This window comes from Harpia harpyja, chromosome Z (assembly GCF_026419915.1).
Source record: "Harpia harpyja isolate bHarHar1 chromosome Z, bHarHar1 primary haplotype, whole genome shotgun sequence".
Taxonomy (NCBI): Eukaryota; Metazoa; Chordata; class Aves; order Accipitriformes; family Accipitridae; genus Harpia; species Harpia harpyja.
The window spans coordinates 75485168-75492989 of record NC_068969.1 but is presented as its reverse complement, the minus strand read 5'-3'; positions in this window follow the sequence as shown (position 1 = coordinate 75492989).

Below are 7822 nucleotides of genomic sequence, written 5' to 3'. Positions count from 1 at the left end.
CAAAGGTGCTAAAGGCTTACAGAAAAGGGCAATGTCTCAGAGGGAAGAGCCTGTTAGAAGGGCATATACTTAAGTGGGAATGAGTACAGAGATAAAAGAAGCAGATATTTGATGCTTATGAGACTTCACAAGTTTGGGAACACTTTACAAAAGAAAGTAAGCCAGTTTGTCAAAACTGTTTGTCTTTACTGCAAGAACTGGTTTCACAATGACATAAAGAATAAAAAATTGAACCAGTGACCACCAGAGTCACTCATGGAAGTTATATTTAGAAGTGCTGGAAGAAAAGTACCCTCTCAAAACCACAAGAGACATATTGCCCCAGTGGTAGATCTGCTTTTTTATGTCCAGGAATACCCTGCATAGGCCCTCACCTCTATTCTCTTTACAGAAAGCTGAAGAGGCTTTGTTTATTTTCAGGCTACAAGGGAGAAAGTTTTTTCACCTATGCAATAGCATCAGAAAGAGCAGGAGATTAAAATGATTGTCCTAGTGACTGACATTGCAGGGAGGACATAATGAAGGAAATGGCTGCAATGTTTTTTCCTGCATGCCAATTATCAGGTTTTAAGATAATTTTCTTCTTTCTTTCCCTGGGCTTGCTGTTACAGCCTTGTTCACACACTAAGCAATGGCTGAGCAAATAAGAAAGATTCTGGTGAAAATCTGTCATTGTTAAAAGGAACCTGGAGTTTATAATTCTCCTGCCATCACCAATACGTGATACTGGTTCCCAAGCACATGCAGGTTATGCTGCTATTTGTGACAGCACTACCATCTATATAAGGCAACCACTCTTTCATTTAGCAATCTTCTTTACGCTGCTTATTGAAGAAATAGCCCTAATCATTGCTCATGCCGGCCACTGCAAAGAGACCCTTCTCCATGCACACTAATTGACTGCAACCTGGTGTTTTCTTAACACAGGAAATATTTGCACAATGATGAGGGAAAGAGTTAGCCATAATTTCCACTCTTGGTTTTTGCACTACATTCCAATTACTGTGCACACAATCGCAGTACTCCTGCAAGCAGCCTGTGCCAGACCCATCAGTGCCGTGGACAGAACGATTACTTTGCATTAGTCTCCCAAAAGTTGCCTCACTATAGGCAGACTGCAGTCATGTGCCCTTGGCAGTAAACATGGCCTGGCGCTGCCCTACCCATCTGCAGAGTCAAACCAAAGCTATGAATACAAAAGGCGTGTACAAAGAAGAATCCCAGAAGTAACACAAGACCAGTTTCTGATTTATTTTGTTTGGGAGCTAGGGGAGGGGAATAAAGCCCTAAAGTTAAAAGAGGAAGAAAAAATTGTGACCCTACCTCAAGCAATTCCTTCAAAATTATTTCCTTCCAGTAATTAGACAGCACAGACAACACCCATACTGATTCCATAAACACAACACTATAAACTAGTTGAAGCGTAAAACTGCTTTCTATTAACCATGTGTGGATATAAACAGTTAAGGGCAAAATCGAGCGACATTTCCTCCAAAGCTAGCTCTTCCCCCATAGACAGGCAAAATCTTATTAGAAGCAATATTTGGAAACTATGAGCAAAAGGCATTTTTTTCTGCTTAGTTCTTCCTAAGTCATATCCTCCCCTGATGTCAAACCAAGCACAACTCATATCTGCTATCTAACTGCAAAAAGACACTAAATATGAAAAGATAAAAGGCTGTTCCTAGGGTCAGGGCTGCTAACAAATAACTGTTATTCTATCCACGTTTCCTGCTCTTTTTTTGCAACCCATCATGTATTTAGGGTGTGCCTTGTGTAATAAATAATTATCACCCATATCAGTAAGCAAGGTGTTAAGAAAGAAAGTAGCCCTACTGCAATACTTAGAATCAAACTGTGAAATCAGATTCACTTCCTCATGTAACTCTTTCCAACTTGTTTGAAGTTCAAACACTTTCACCATATTTTCTTTCTCCTTTCTCTCCAGTTTCTTTGACTTTTTACTCAGCAGCATGCAACCTATTGTGTTAATACCATTGCAAAACTGGCAATGCTGCATATGCCAAGAGTTGGGTCTGGTGACATGGGAGATGCCAAACACAGGGCTGCAAATGAGGAGAATATGTCCTGTGGTTCAAGCATGGTGTCTAGTAGGTTATATCCTTCCTTGGAAGTTTGTATTAAATAACTTTTTGTAACTGGGATATCAGCCTTATTCCATCCACTTTTGCATCACCAATTTGTCTTACAGGGCCTCTTCCAGCATGACACTTGGTCACCCTTTTCCCCCAAATGAGACCTGCTTGTTTCCAGTGAGTTCCTTGGTGGATGATAGAAACTGACTGCTGGTAGTAACATGGGAAGCAAACTCACATGCCATATGTGAGGTCTGACAAAGCTGCTCTCCAAGCTGCTGCTGGGTCATTTTGTCTTGCCCTAAGAGTAGCAAGGCTTGCATGGTCTGAATGATGCAGCTGGTATGTTTGTTGCTAAATTAATTACATTGTGGAAGCACTGTGTGCTTTTCCCTCAGTTCTCCCAGTTAAGCTGCGTCCATCAGAAATGAAAACGATGACTGTTTTGCTCATTGTTAGTTATAATTAAAAATAACTTCTTCTTTGCTCCTCCTTCCCCCCCAAAAGCCCCCAAAACAAAAAATCCAAACCTCAGGATGGTTTTAGGACATTTCTTATTCCACTTACTTTCTCAAGGATATCCTGAGCTGCAAACGTTCAAAACAGCCCATCTAACTCAGTACTAGATTCATGTGGAGATGTTCTAACCAGTTTTTCTACATTATTAAAATCACTACCTCCTGCACTTGGGTTGCTCATTTTGCCCCACACTATTTACCTTGGCAAAGAAATAGCAGTGAGGACCCATAATTTATGCTACAAAACAGGTTGAGCAGAAGATTCTGTAGAGCCTGCTTTACCTTACAGAATTAATTATCCCCACAAACTCAGGGTTTTTCATAGCCATCAGTGTAGTATCAGATAGGTTTAATAAAGAGATTCATATAGTCCTTTGTTGCCTAAAAAATAAATCAGAGATTAGTATATACCATCATGAAGTTTGGCAACCTTGTACTTGCACTTGTATTTGGCAACCAGAATGTACCAACATGGAACAGATATTTTGAGATATTGTGAACTATTTACTTGTGAGTGAAAAAGGGCATCATATTCTGGGGTGGTTTGAATAATATTCCACTTCCTTCTTTGACAGAAGAGGAGAAATAGTCTGTTTAGTTTTCAGATTGATATTTTCTCACATCAGACAAGCAACTTCAAAAGTCACTAACTGTCTCTAGAGGCAAGTAAGAAGGTGGAGCAAAAGCATTAGAACTGTTTTGTCTGATGTTAGAGAATACAAAAAAACTTAGCAAACTGACATTTTCTTCTTTTAAGGAGAAATCAAGCCATGGAAGAGAATCTGTACAAACACCTATTTTGAACTACACTTTTGTTTTCATGCTAAATATTTAACAAATTTTTACTGACCATAGTAGGCCTGTAAACTAGAATATAAGTTTCTGAACCTGTTGCCTTTTGGAGGAACTTAATACCAAATGACTCAGAAGATCAATATATTCTGATAAATCTTTAAGAAGAATCTGTGAAGTAACACATACTAACACCGAGTGCAGTTATGCTTTTTCTAGCCTTTTCGTTCACCGCACGGCCCTATTTGTGGCAGCTCACTCTCCATATCACTCCTCAATAGGCAACTCATCAGTCTTCAAAAGGTCAAATTTAGAAACAAACAAACAAGCAAGCAAACAAACAAACAATCTGAGGGCAATGCTTATAGATAAGGCACAAATGTGACTTCATGGGCTGGTTGGTATCACTGTATCTAGTTTCATTTCAGTAATACATAAGCCCATGACCTTATTAATTACCATATTGGGCTGAGACTTTGCATACATAAGGTTCAGATTCAGTTTGTGGCTTCACCCAGTTCAGTGAGAACACTCAGTTTTTCTCAGTGTGAATGACGTTATTACATTTGGTATCTCCCATTCACTGTCACTGCCACCAGATGGAAAATGCATATGGCTGAACGTGGAAGTTCAAGAAGATCAGTACCTCTGTCGTTCTGACCTTTCTGTGTAGGAATTTAATCAGTTTCTCCATCTGCTTTTATTGTAGCTTTCTTATAGACTTGTTCCAAGAGCATGGATTAGTGAATTCATAGAGAAAAGACTAACAAAAGACAACTGTTTACCTGAGCACTCAAAAATGCTGCCAAGTTGGTATCAACTTGCTTATGCCAGTTGGCTAGTTTTTGAGTGAATGTCAACACTATATTTAAACAAAGAGAATGTCAATATGGAGTTGAAGGCCCTTCCATTTCAGTCCTTAAAACATTGCTAAATTAGACAATTACTTAAAGGTTATCCTTCACTTTCTTGACAAGTACTTCTGCTAAATATATTTGTATCAGACAGCTTCCCTGTCTATAGTCTTTGATAAATTCATAAAATATGTCAGATTGTGAGCATGTTCACAGCAGCCTCACTTGCCCAAGAACACTCTTCACAGTTTTTCACACTGTGATGAAACCCCATCAGTTTTACCTATGTGGGCTAGTTGTCTGTGTATATGTTTGCCAGGAATATCAATTATATTAAATTCTAAATTAGTAAAAAAGCTAAGTGATTTTTATTCAGAAATTCCAAAGCTAAGGTAATTATTTCCTGTGTATTAGTTGGCATTATATATATAGTGATTTTTATTCAATCAACTGTTAGTCCTGAACCAATTTCTGAAGAATCATGTCTGATACATAAAAGGTTCTCTAATGTGTTCTTGCTTCATTAGCAGAGCCTCAGTATGTTCAGCATTAACTGTTAGGATTAACATCTACCACATCATTTTATGCTTCTTCACAAGTAGAATGTGCAATGCAAAATTTTGCTGTGGTAGGAATTAGGATTTTTTTTTTTTCTTTTTGACTATACTTTGAACATAGCTGTTGCCATGCATGCATAGGAGAGAGGAGAAACAGGATGAATGATTTATGCTTGGTTCTTCACTTCTGTGAGAACACCAGGCCAGTTTCCCAGAATGGTCTATCAATATATTAAACTTCTTTGTACAGAAAGTTGTAGCAGTATGCCAAAGAAACAAAACTGTCAACATTGGATTTCACTCTGAGCTTTAAGTGCATATTTACATGTTTTAGCCTCAGACCATGAATTGTCTTGAACATATCTTGACATCTTACACAGAAGGTGGCTGCAAGAAGCAAAAGTTGCAAAAGGTTTGGACAGTCATGTCAGTGACTGCAGCAATGCAATATCTACATCTATGCAGAACATTTCATCAGTAAATCTCAAAGCACTTCACTGAAGAAATAATTGCCCTCTAATTCAGAAACTACAGATACCAGAAAATCTATATATCAGGTACTCTTTCTTCTTGTTTGCATTATAAACACATTTTTGCAAAGGCATGGCTTCAAGCTGCATTATTAGAAAGGCCTCTTTGTATTTACTTATGTGCAGCTTTTCAGATTGAGATTACCTCTGTTTATTTCTCATTTCTTTTCTAGCTTGGTGCCAGAAAATAACAGGCTACAGGTCTTCTCACAAAACAGCTTTTTCACTTCAGATTATTGAAAGAACAGTGATTTGCTTGATTGATTTTCTCTGTGTAGCAATTTATATTGCTACAGGTTGTTGGTGTCTGCTTGAATAGAGATTTTTAGCATCACACTTGCTTATGATCTTCATTTTCCTTTAGACGACACGGGGAAGAAAGTGCTGTCTCAGATTACCGGATAGTTTCTTGGTTAATTAAAACTAAGTCCATTGATTTCCAGTGCTGGTTTAAACCCTTTTGGTGAACACCATCCTAAGGTACAGAAAGCAGCCAATTGACAGATCAAACAACATTAAGAGTAAATAGAATGTCAAATATATGGATTAAATGAAGATATTTGAGCTAGGAAGCCTTTGTGCAGGACAATGGAGTCTTTTTGAGGATGCGGTTCAAATCTTCCTATGCAGATCTTGAAGGAAAAATGGTTTTCTTCAGGGTGGCAACAACCTAACTTGCTAGCAGAGCTGCAGAGATGTCTTTTAGGCATATGCCGGCAAGCTGGGACACAAAAAAACCCATTTGTTTATGTTTCACCACTAAACCTTTTTACATTATAGTGAAAACCCCTGAATTTTGCTTGGAAATCAGGCTTGTTTGTTTCTTTGTGTGTGTTATTTTATAGACCTCTTCCTTATATACCGTTGTTGCACTGTTTCAAGAGGTTACCAGCAGTGCAAGATCCCTCTAGACTTCTGTCATGGTCTAAGCCCAGCTAGTAACAAAGCACCACGAAGCTGCTTGCTCACTCCTACCCCACAGCCCCGGTGGGATGAGGAGGAGAAAATATAAAGAAAAGCTCATGGGTTGAGACAAGGACAGGGAGGGATCACTCACCACTTATGGTCATGGGCAAAGGACAGGCTCAACTTGGGGAAGAAACAAAATCAATTTAATTTGCTACAAATCAAATCAAAACAAGGATAATGAGAGGTAAAACCCAGATCTTAAAACACCTTCCACCCATCCCTCCCTCCTTCCCGGCTCAACTCCACTCCCCGTTCTCTCTACCTCCTCCCCCTGGCAGGGCAGGGGGACGGAGAATGGGGGTTGGGGTCAGTTCATCACACCTTGTCTCTGCCGTTCCTTCCTCCTCAGGGGCAGGACTCATCACACTCTTCCCGTGCTCCAGTGTGGGGTCCCTCCCATGGGAGACAGTCCTCCACGAACTTCTCCAGCGTGGGTCCTTCCCACAGGCTGCAGTTCTTCATGAACTGCTCCAGCGTGGGTCCTTTCCCCAGGCTGCAGTCCTTCAGTCACACACTGCTCCAGTGCGGGCTTTCCCATGGAGTCACGGCCATCTTTGGGACATCCACCTGCTCCGGCGTGGGGTCCTCCACAGGCTGCAGGTGGGCATCTGCTCCCCCGCTCCCCTCTGTGGGCTGGGGGGGGGACAGCCTGCCGTCTTGTCTCACCATGGACTGCAGGGGCATCTCCTCCTCCGGTGCACCTCCTCCCCTCCTTCCTCACTGTCCTCAGTGTCTGCAGAGGGGTTCCTCTCACATTCCGATCCCCCTACTCACTGTAGGTTCCCCTTCTCAAATCTGTTCTCCCAGAGGTGCTGCCACCGTCGCTGATGGGCTCGGCCTGGGCCAGAGGTGGGTCCAACTTGGAGCCAGGGAAGCTTCTAGCAGCTTCTCACAGGAGCCACCCCTGCAGCTGCTCCCCCACTACCAAAACCTCACCACACAAACTCAAACCAACTTCTCACAAAGAGAAAAGTAAGGTATTTTTCAAAAGTTTCATTCTTTTGAGGACTGAAAACATTTTAAGAGAACAGACCTGCTCTTGAGGACTTACTACAGGACTGCAAGCAAGAAATTAAACCTTTCTTTCTCACAAGCTTCTTACTTGTAACTCATTTAGAGGTAAATAATTCCTGCTTTTTGGTTGGGGTTTTTTTGGAATGTTTACTTCTGCCACAAAACACCACCACCTATGAACACTACATTATAAGACTGGGCTTAGGAAAAGAGAGACCAATGGAAAAAATTTTGAAGAGATCCAGCAGGAATTTTGTTTCTCAGGAGGGCTCAATGGAGCTGCTGAAAACAAGTATGAGAAGAAAGTTGTTTTGTCCTGGATACTCAAGATTACTTTAATAATTGATATGTAAGTGAAACGATACGTTTATCAGACTGTACTAAGGAAAGGTACTAAGTATTCTTGACCTAGAAAGTATGAAACTCTTAAAAGGTATCAGGTGTGAAGCGGAAACTTATAAGGTTCTTACAAGAAACCTCAATTTTATAGGC